Source organism: Danio aesculapii, chromosome 4 (genome assembly GCF_903798145.1).
Source record: "Danio aesculapii chromosome 4, fDanAes4.1, whole genome shotgun sequence".
Lineage (NCBI taxonomy): Eukaryota > Metazoa > Chordata > Actinopteri > Cypriniformes > Danionidae > Danio > Danio aesculapii.
The window spans coordinates 10,033,621-10,044,390 of record NC_079438.1 but is presented as its reverse complement, the minus strand read 5'-3'; the positions used below and the strand labels follow the sequence as shown (position 1 = coordinate 10,044,390).

General features: G+C 43.9%; 4 non-coding genes across 4 annotated transcripts; 3 read left to right on the top strand and 1 right to left on the bottom strand.

Moving 5' to 3' along the window:
* Positions 1–943: 943 nt before the first annotated feature.
* trnay-gua (transfer RNA tyrosine (anticodon GUA)) lies at positions 944–1,030 on the top strand. The gene is given in 2 exon segments: positions 944–980; positions 995–1,030. It is a non-coding gene; the product is annotated as a tRNA-Tyr (tRNA).
* A 2,747-nt stretch (positions 1,031–3,777) lies between these two features.
* On the top strand, positions 3,778–3,849 carry trnae-uuc (transfer RNA glutamic acid (anticodon UUC)). Its single transcript has one exon. It is a non-coding gene; the product is annotated as a tRNA-Glu (tRNA).
* A 5,124-nt stretch (positions 3,850–8,973) lies between these two features.
* trnam-cau (transfer RNA methionine (anticodon CAU)) lies at positions 8,974–9,046 on the bottom strand. Its single transcript has one exon. It is a non-coding gene; the product is annotated as a tRNA-Met (tRNA).
* A 94-nt stretch (positions 9,047–9,140) lies between these two features.
* On the top strand, positions 9,141–9,223 carry trnal-cag (transfer RNA leucine (anticodon CAG)). Its single transcript has one exon. It is a non-coding gene; the product is annotated as a tRNA-Leu (tRNA).
* The last annotated feature ends 1,547 nt before the right edge of the window (positions 9,224–10,770 follow it).

Genomic DNA, 10,770 nt, shown 5'->3' with positions numbered 1-10,770 from the left:
AGCAGACCTGTGACACGGGGAAGTGTATTAGATGCCAAATGAAGGAACTCAAAGAGCTTACAGCACCTGGTATTCCCAGGCGGTCTCCCATCCAAGTACTAACCAGACCGACAGAAACAAAGCCCTTGACCCCTCAATAGTTTACCTGTTTTTTTTTTTCCGGTTTCTGCTCTGGGACACCGACAGCTCTTGCTAGGTTAAACCAGCCAAGTCAGGGTACTCACTTCCCCCGAATGGAATCAGGGGAAGTGGGTACAATGACTTAGCTGGTTCCAGAGATCAGAGAGGAATTCAGAGTTTTGTTTTGTTTTGTTTTTTTCGTATTTTGGGAAGTGTATCAGCTGCCAAATGAAGGAATTCAAAAAGCTTTAAGCACCTGGTAATCCCAGGGGGTCTCTCATTCAAGAACTAACCAGGAATCAAACCCAGTCCACAGCAATGAGAGCACCGAATCCTAACCACTAGACCACCAGGGACGGGAGAGTACATGATTGCCCTCAAGCCTTGCTGTGGGTCTCCACACAAGTATGCTGCAGCTGCTCTGACAAAAATAAATCCAATGCTTGTAACCTCCTCCTGGAGAGGAGAAAGTCTCAGACCCTGGATCACAGTTCTTCTATGGAGGGACTGTCACATGCTCCTATCGACACCACAACTTGCCATAATAACAAAGCACAGCATGCGATGAATGAACTCCGTATTGACAGAGCTGTGTCCTTATTACAAGCAACAAGCTAATGATGACAAGACAAAGAGATAGGGCCAGTGGTGCAGTGGATAATGCGTCTGACTATGGATCAGAAGACTCTAGATTTGACTCCTGGCTTGCTTGTTTTGGTCTTTTTGCTTTGCCGACAGCCAATGCACTGCGGTCGCCTTTCGCCCCCCACTGGAGCTGTTCAGTTCCACTCTGGAGCGTGGGCTTGTGGAAAATTCCCGTAAGCCTTCGATAGCTCAGTTGGTAGAGCGGAGGACTGTAGGTGGGATGTTGGCAATCCTTAGGATGCTGGTTCGACTCCGGCTTGAAGGAGATCTTTTGCGCTCAGAGCTGCTTTCATGCCTGGGCAGTTCGAACGTATCTTTGTCGCTAGAGCTCAAAGTTCACCATAGAGGTGAAAAGGAAGTTCCCTGACCGGGAATCGAACCTGGGCCGCAACGGTGAGAGCGCCGAATCCTAACCACTAGACCACCAGGGAAGGCTGGCAGATATTTGCCCTCAGGCCTAGCTGTGGGCCTCCACGCACGTATGCTGCAGCTGCTCTGTCAAAAATAAATCTAATGCTTGTAACCTCCTCCTGGCGAGGAGAAAGTCTCAGACCCTGGATCACAGTTCTTCTGGGGAGGGACTGTCACATGCTCTGTGAGAGCATCCTATCGACTCCTCAACTTGCCATAATAACAAAGCACAGCATGTGCTGAATGAACACTTGAACATTTACCGGTAGGAATGACATCTTGCCTTACTCATCATTCTCTCTTCGTATTGCCGTATATACAGCTATTACACAATCATAATACACTGTGATAGCCTGGGTCGTTAGTTCGTTGCATTGTTTTGTTTTCTCACTACAATCGATCGGCTTAATCGAGCAGAGACCATCTCATTCAGGTGATCTCGGACCGATTGATTTGGCGCTCATGCGAGCGAGATTGCTGAATTCACATATGCTAAACAAATTGCGCTAACGGGGCAAACAAGACAGATTCCGAAACAAACATGTATGTGTGAAAGCACCCTAAGATTGTATTTACACGCAATTGACAGACAGTCACAGCCAAACTTGTTTGACAAGGCAGCACTGGCCTGATTGGGCCAGTAACATTCTGTACACTGGCACAAGCGTCTTGCACACTGACCCCGGGCCATCAGGCAGTCTGTCAAGCCCTGAATTATGTTTCCTTTGGTTTGTTCGGTTTATTTTACTTCATAACAGGATCTGCTGCCTAATTGAAGGCATGTGATAGCGACACCCGGTGGTTATTCATTGAATAATGCATTCATTGAATGTTCATTTTTGTATAGCGGGCCAGATTCTATTGATATTTATAAAAAGCCTCGCGGGCTGCCGTAGTTTGGACACCCCTGGTCTACAGATTCTAACTATCAAAATATAACTTGTTTTTGTGCCAATTTTGTTTTGTTTCCTTCCGTTTATAGTTGAACAGAACATGTGTGAGCAGCTCAGCTTTCTCGATAGACTCTTATTCACCTAGTAGATAACAAAGATGTTTTTCCCTCTAATTATTACTTGTGTTTGTGCATACAAATATGCACAAACATTCACAAAAGCATATATAATATACCCTGTGACAAAACCTTTTCCTTTTAACACAGTAAAGCCATCACATACTGGCCATTTTTTGTTACTTTTGGCCTTAGTAGATAATTTTTTGTACATTAATCACAAATGGATGAGAAACACTGTAACTTCAAACGCATTTGTGTTCATTTCAGGTGCTGTGAAATGTTGTGTATAATCTGCAGAGGTAATCAGGTGTGAGTAAAGTGCCATATATCTGATCCAGTCCTCCTGCATATTTTTTGGTTCAAATTAAAGTCTTTTACACAAAAGGATTATGAAATTGGTCTTTTGTTGCTAATAATTGATTTATATTATCTGAAATATAACTAATTCAATTATATTTGAAAGTTATACATTCAATTAGTGTGAATTGTCAATTGATATGAAAATTAACATTTAAATATGCATCTAAATTTGCTTCAATATATAAAGCTTTTACTGTGTATTGACCTGTTTGTGAAGCTAAATCTTTAACTTAAATTGATTGATTTGCACTGATATTATGTTTTAAATTGCCGTCTTAAACATTTGCTGCATCAGCAGTGTTTATTTCTGGATTGTAAATGTATTCAGAATCATTATATTTTTATATCATATTATATCATCGTATTGCCAGAGCTGTGTCCTTATTACAAGCAACAAGCTAATGATGACAAGATAAGGAGATAGGGCCAGTGGTGCAGTGGATAATGCGTCTGACTATCGATCAGAAGACTCTAGATTTGACTCCTGGCTTGCTTGTTTTGGTCTTTTTGCTTTGCCGACAGCCAGTGCACTGCGGTCGCCTTTCGCCCCCCACTGGAACTGTTCAGTTCCACTCTGGAGTGAGTCAAGTTTAAGTGGCCGCCAGCACAGAGCCTGTGGGGTGCTCTCCTGGTTTCAAAGGATGCCCCAACTGCAGTTTTTTAATAACGTCTACTACAGCTACACCAACCGTAAACCCAGCCTACTTGTTGCAAAAGTCCATACAACTTAGAAGTCATCCAGCAAACTTGCAGCGTAATCTCTTCCACTTTTAATTCTCTGAGCTGCAGCAATACTCTGAATACTCTAAAAAGTGCTCTGATAAAACATGAATAAAAAACTATGGCTTTTAACCTCCTCTTGGAGAGAAGAGAGTCTCCGATCCTGGATCTCAGGTCTTCTATGGAGGGACTGTCAGGAATCCTGGAAGAGCATCTCATCCACACAACGTCTTGCCATAAAACAAAGCAGAATGTGTGGTGACGGTACTCCAGATTGACAGAGCCTTGTCCTTGTTTCAAACGCTAACAAGGTGCTGAACAGAGTGCCAGTGGCACAAAGGGTAACGCTTATGACTATGGATCAGAGGATTCTAGCTTACGGAAACCATGAGACTGTGTATGAGAGAGTGCGTAAATGTATGAGGGGGACTTGTGCAAGAGGGGCAGTGAAGTGCACATGATCAGAAAGATCTGAAGTTTGTGCCAAGACTGCCATCAAAAGTGGCAACTCCCATATGGTCTAGCGGTCAGGATTCCTGGTTTTCACCCAGCTGACCTGGGTTCGACTCCCGGTATGGGAAGCCTTGAGCATTTTTGCTACTGCCCTTTTTGGCCAGCAGTCGGACGGCAGCAACCTTAAGGGGCTGGGCTTTTGGGGGACTCTTGTATGCCTTTGATAGCTCAGTGGGTAGAGCGGAGGACTGTAGGTGGCATGTTGGCAATCCTTCGGTTGCTGGTTTTACTCCGGCTCGAAGGAGATCTTTTTCGCATTCATGCCTGTGCAGTTCACATATATCTTCATAGTTAGAGCTCAAAGTTCACCAAAGAGGTGAAAAGGAACCACACAACATCTTGCTATAAAACAAAGCAGAATGTGTGGTGACGGAACTCCAGGTTGACAGAGCCTTGTTCTTGTTTCAAACAATGTGCTGACAAGGTGCTGAACGGAGTGCCAGTGGTACAAAGGATAACACTTATGACTATGTATCAGAGGATTCTAGCTTACGGAAACCATGAGACTGTGTATGAGAGAGTGCGAGAATCAGCCAGTGCACTGCGGTCGCCTTTCGCCCCTCGCTGGAGCTGTTCAGTTCCACTCTGGAGTAAGTCGAGTTTAAGGGGCCTCCAGCACAGAGCCCGTGGGGTGCTCCCCTGGTTTCAAAGGCTGCCCCAACTGCCTTGTCCTTGTTTCAAACAAGGTGCCGAACAGAGTGCCAGTGGCACAAAGGGTAACGCTTATGACTACGGATCAGAAGATTCTAGGTTTGACTCCTTGCTGGCTTGCTCTGGTCTTTTTGCTTTGATGTCAGCCAGTGCACTGCAGTCGCCTTTCGCCCCCACTGGAGCTGTTCAGGTCCACTCTGGAGTGAGTCGAGTTTAAGGGGCCGCAATCACAGAGCCCGTGGGGTGCTCCCCTGGTTTCAAAGGCTGCCCCAACTGGTAGATTTTTATTAACGTCTACTACAGCTACACCAATCGTAAACCCAGCCTACTTGTTGCAACAGTCCCTACCACTTAGAAGTCACCCAGCCAACTTGCAGCGTAATCTCTTCCACTTGTAAGTCTCTGAGCTGTAGCAATACCTAAGTGCTCTGATAAAACATGCATAAAAGAAACTATGGCTTTTAACCTCCTCTTGGAGAGAAGAGAGTCTCCGACCCTGGATCTCAGGGGTTCTATGGAGGGACTGTCAGGAATCCTGTAAGAGCATCCCATCCACACAACGTCTTGCTATAAAACAAAGCAGAATGTGTGGTGACGGAACTCCAGGTTGACAGAGCCTTGTCCTTGTTTCAAACAATGTGCTAACAAGGTGCTGAACGGAGTGCCAGTGGCACAAAGGATAAGGCTTATGACTATGGATCAGAGTGTTCTAGCTTAGCAATCGTAAACCCAGCCTACTTGCTGCAAAAGTCCCTACCAGGCCCAACCCTGCTTTTCTTCCGAGTTCAGATGAGATCAGGCATTGCCAGGGTGGTATGGCTGTAAGCGAGAGCAGCCGTCAAGAGTTAGCTATTTAAAAATAGGCCGAATGGAATCAGGGGAAGTGGGTACACTGACTTGGCTGGTTCCAGAGTTCAGAGAGGAATTCAGAGGGGTTTTTTTTATATTTTGGGAAGTGTATTAGCTGCCAAATGAAGGAATTTAAAAAGCTTACAGCACCTGGTATTCCCAGGCGGTCTCCCATCCAAGTACCAACCAGGCCCAACCCTGCTTTGCTTCCGAGTTCAGATGAGATATATTTATTTTTTTATTTATTAAAATCAAATATTTACATTTTTACAAAGAAATGATCACATCACACAAAAATCACATGATACTTACAACACTCATTATTAGACTTCATATTTTTCCCATAACCAACTTAAAATGTTGTCCTTGTATTCAACCATTACGTTCCCTTTTACCATTATTTCTATAAATACATCCTCCTTTTCTTGTACTATAAAATAGTTGAATATCAATTTTACAGCCATCTCCATTCTGTTTTTAAACATACGCCATATATCCACTCTCTTCCCATCATGTTTAGCCATATTTCTCCTTATCCAAAGCACATACTTAGCAATTGTTATACATAGATTAACAGCATACATACCACATTCATTTTGACCAAATAAATATTTTTTTCCCCAGTTCTTTTGTTCATCCACATATATGTCCCCTATTAACGATTTAGCAATTTTCTTAAATTTTTCCATAATTCCTCCAACTTTTCACAATAGAAGAACAAATGTAATAAACCTTTCCCCTTCCTTCCTAAACACCTTACATATTATATCTTGTTCAATTCCCATTTTACACAATCTCATTTCTGTTAATATGCAATTATGTCTCAATAAATAATTTTCCAATTTTCTAAAATTGGTTCCATATATTTCATTCTGACATTTCCCCATATTTCTTTTTCATTTAAATCCTCATATCTTTCCTTCCAGTAGTTGAATGCTATAGGTCTTATAAAAGCCTTTGATCTAAAAACAACATAAAAACTCTTAACTGTACATAAGCTCATATTGATCTTTTCTCCATTTTTTTTCTTAAAATAGACCTCTGGTAATTCTTCCTTATCCCGCAACTCATTTTTTTTTTCAATTATTTCAATCCAATCTTTTGGCATTGCTTTTTTCAAATCATGATATTGTCTTTCCTAGCGCCGAATCCTAACCACTAGACCACCAGGGAAGGTCTTGCAGAAGCTTGCCCTCAAGTCTAGCTGTGGGCCTCCACGCAAGTATGCTGCAGCTGCTCTGACAAAAATAAATCTAATGCTTGTAACCTCCTCCTGGAGAGGACCTGGCAGCTCTGGAGGACCTGGCAGCTCTGGAGGATCTGGCGGCAGTGGCTCTGGCAGTGGTTCTGGCAGCTCTGGCGGCAGTGGCTCAGGCAGTGGCACTGGCAGTAGTGGCTCTGGCGATGGTCTTTCAAGAACTTGAACTGGAACTATGGCAGGAACAAAGGCAGGAACAGACTCGGAACAGGAAGCCATCTTGTGAGCCAGAGAACTGGAAGCGGCCATCTTGTGAGCTGGAGGACTAGAAGCGGCCATCTTGTGAGCTGGAGGACTAGAAGCGGCCATCTTGTGAGCTGGAGGATTGAGAGCGGCCATCTTGTGAGCTGGAGGATGTACCGTATACTGGAGAGATGGTGATGCCAGAATTAATGTTTCAGTGGAGTGTACAGCAAGCCCTGTTGTCATCTGTTCATGCTGTACACTGCCCCTCCCCAAAAAACATTTAGGAGTTTCCTCCACCTCTCCTACGGTGAAGGGGGACCCACTCATTTGTAGTGCCAGGTCAATAGTTCTTTATTGAACAGTGAGGATCATTTAATGGCATCTGTGAGTATAGTGGTTCAGATAGCCCACCATGAAAAAATATCATGAGACATACCTCACTTATCGATGTTAAATGTGATAGTTCAATAAAGTCCTCCACATATTCTTCGATTGACCGGGCTCCCTGACGCAGGCACATGATTTTAATCCCCGCTGGATCCATGTTAGGCCGAGTCTTCTGTAACACTGGGAGCGACAGAGACAACTGAGGTTTAGGATCCACGTGCAGGTTTATTCAAACTCAGGGAGGCAATGGTCAACATAGGTGCAAACAGATGTATGAAGGCAGTCCAGAATCGTAGTTAAACACAGGCGAGAGGTCGGTAGACAGGCAGCAGACAAGGAGAAAGGGAAAGGGAAACCAGGCAAAGATCAAAACACGGAGAAACTAGACTAGGAAAACGCGTTGTAGTGTCACTATACAGATAACAAGACTCTGCAAAGGCAGGGAGTGTGTGTGTTGTTTAAATCGTGTGTGTAATCAGTCTGACAATCCTCAGCTGGTGAAAATGTAATCAGTCAAAATGAGGAAGCGTGTGTGTTTGTGAACGGAGTGCATGTATGAAAATGTAGTCCATGAATGGCGGATTTGTAGTCCATAGGTTATTGTGCGGGTGAGTGCTTACCAGCAACCTCTGGTGGTTAGAGATCGCTGGTAATCATGACAATAACATTGGCTCTGATTGCATTTTTAGAGATATCCTAGATAGACTTTTGGCTGAAAAACATTACCTGTTCATTTCAGTGCTGTATTTTGACATTTCACAAGGGCTTCAGCTGGTACCGGCCTCAATTTCGCGACTTGATGTTTATGTGGTGTCTACAAATCAATGTCTGGATGACAGCGAGAGCGAGATGAGATGAAACCTCAGATTCAATGTGCAGCTGCACAGTTTCTGCATATTTTGACTATAGGCTCATCTAAATTTAAATATTGTCGAAATATTGCTAGACAGACAAAGTAAATTTTGATTTTGGAAGAGAGCTGCTTCAGTAATGAAAGACACAGTTGGTGGACACACACACGCACGCACACACACACAGGATACACTTATAGGCCTATTCATTATTGATTTATTTACATTAAACGCACAGTAATTAAATTTAAAAAAGAAAGGCATAACTTCAGAAAAAGTGCTCACTGCTGTTTCCGCTATTTATGTGGTTGTTTTGTTTCTCTGCCATTTGCTTGTCAGTGGTGCAGCATTGCTGGATTACTTTAGTTTTAATCAGAGATTAAGATTAGGACTTCATTCATTCATTTTCTTTTCGGCTTAGTCCCTTTATCAATCCGGGCTCACCACAGCGGAATGAACCGCCAACTTATCCAGCACGTTTTTACGCAGCAGATGCCCTTCCAGCTGCAACCCATCTCTGGGAAACATCCATACACACTCTTTCACTACAGACAATTTAGCCTACCCCATTCACCTGCACCGCAGGTTTTTGGACTGTGGGGGAAACCGGAGCACCTGGAGGGAACCCACGTGAACGCAGGGAGAACGAGCAAACTCCACACAGAAACACCAACTGACCCAACCGAGGCTCAAACCAGCGACTTTCTTGCTGTGAGCTGACAGCACTACCTACTGCGCCACTGCGTCACCCCAAGATTAGGCCTATTGTATATAGCCAATTTCAGTTATTTAGCGTAATGTATAGTTATTTAGTTTAATTAGAGTAATTTATAAATATATAAATTATTTAGTGCTTTTTGGATTTAGGCATAGGCCGAGAATAAAACTTAACATTACTTGTAAATACAAAAGATTATACGGTTTAGTTTAGTTTTTTTATGGTACTGTATTGCATGTTGAATGTTACAATTACAAAGATTTTTGCTCCCGTGTGCCAAAAGGTACCACCTTGCCCCGTGTGAGGCTCGAACTCACGACCTTCAGATTATGAGACTGACACGCTGCCTACTGCACCAACGAGGTGGACTGCTGGAGCTGGGCAAGCTGTGAAACACCAGCTTCCATGTCATGGTGCTGCGATGTGGCTCCTAGGAGACAGCTCCGGCTGAGTGTGCGTGTCAGGATGGCCGAGCGGTCTAAGGTGCTGCGTTCAGGTCGCAGTCTCCCCTGGAGGCGTGGGTTCGAATCCCACTTCTGACAAACCAAATCTTTGGCTGTGCGTTCAGGCTCAAGTATTTAACTCTCTGGCGCCATGTCCGAGTGATACAGTAACACTGACAAAGCGCCGCATTAATCTCTTTGCGTCACAGTTTACAAAGCATAGCAGTGGCCCTGGCAACCTTAATGGGCACTGTAGACTGCAAGTTTTGAGGCATTTGCGCAACATCAAGGCACTGTCTACAGCAACTCGGAAAAGCATGTGAACAAAACAATGGACGATGGCTTTAATGCAAGTGCATCGAAAGGGCATCAAAAGAATTTCCTTGGAATGCCATGTAGTGGAATGTCCTGAGATGCCATTTATTTTTGAGGCAATGGGATTCGCAGGGCTTTTCGGCCAATTCTCTTACAACGTCAAGTCATGACATTTGACTCTTTGTGGGAAAGAGAAGAAAAAAAGCTGTGTCAGTCAATCAACGCGTCTTTTTCAAGACGCTGTTCTGAATGTGCGTTTCTGGATGCGATAGTTCCTATCTCCGGATGATGGGCACGAGTATCGCATCACAGGTCTGGGGGTCCAGCATGTCGATGCAGTGCACGCGGACAGCTCATGCTCTCACTGTGAGGACGTGGCTTTTGCACAGCTGAGATCTCAGGCTCAAGTATTTAACCCTCTGGCGCTATGTCCGAGTGATACAGTAACACTGACAAAGTGCCGCATCAATCTCTTTGCGCCACAATTTACGCAGCGTAGCAGTGGCTCTGGCAGCGTTAATGGGCATTGTAGACCGTAAGGTTTAAGGCGTTTGCGCAACATCAAGGCATTGTCCACAGCAACTCGCAAAAGCATGTGTTCAAAACAATGGACGTGGGCTTTAGAGCAAGTGCACCGAAACGGGATCAAAACAATTGTCCATGTAGTGGAATGTCCTGAGATGCCCTTTATTTTTAATTCAATGGGATTCGCAGGGCTTTTCGGCTAATCCTCTTACAACGTCAAGTCATGACATTTGATGGATTCACGTCAAAAAAGCATCTTGCCATCTTTGCTTCAGACTCAGGAGATGTTAAACATTTACTTACCTTACAGCACTTACCTTTTACCTCACAAATTAAGAGATTTGACAAGATACTTAGTCTGCAGATGGTAACCAAGTCAGCCGCTGTGTGTTATGATGAAAATACGTTAGCATACTGTTATACATTAATAGCTTACTTATGTTAACACAAACGTGACAAGACATGACCATACATACAAAATCATAAAAATTTGTATTATTTACTTACCTTCCATAACATAGAGGCTGCGTGGCTACAGGACCTTCCTAAACCAGCTATGCACGAACATCCTGTAGTCTCCACTGATCCCTGCTTACTAAGTAGCACCCACGCTGAGTGGCATGGACTGCTCGACTGGCTGGGGTGCACACGGCAGGGGCGCACACGACCCACTTTCCCACTATGCAAATATTGGTAGGCTTCGGTACTTTTATAATTCTTCATAGACGCTCCATCTACTCCTTGTGACAGGACAAAGTAATTAAAAATATCCCCGTAAGTTACCTCTGGCCACTTTTTCATGTCGT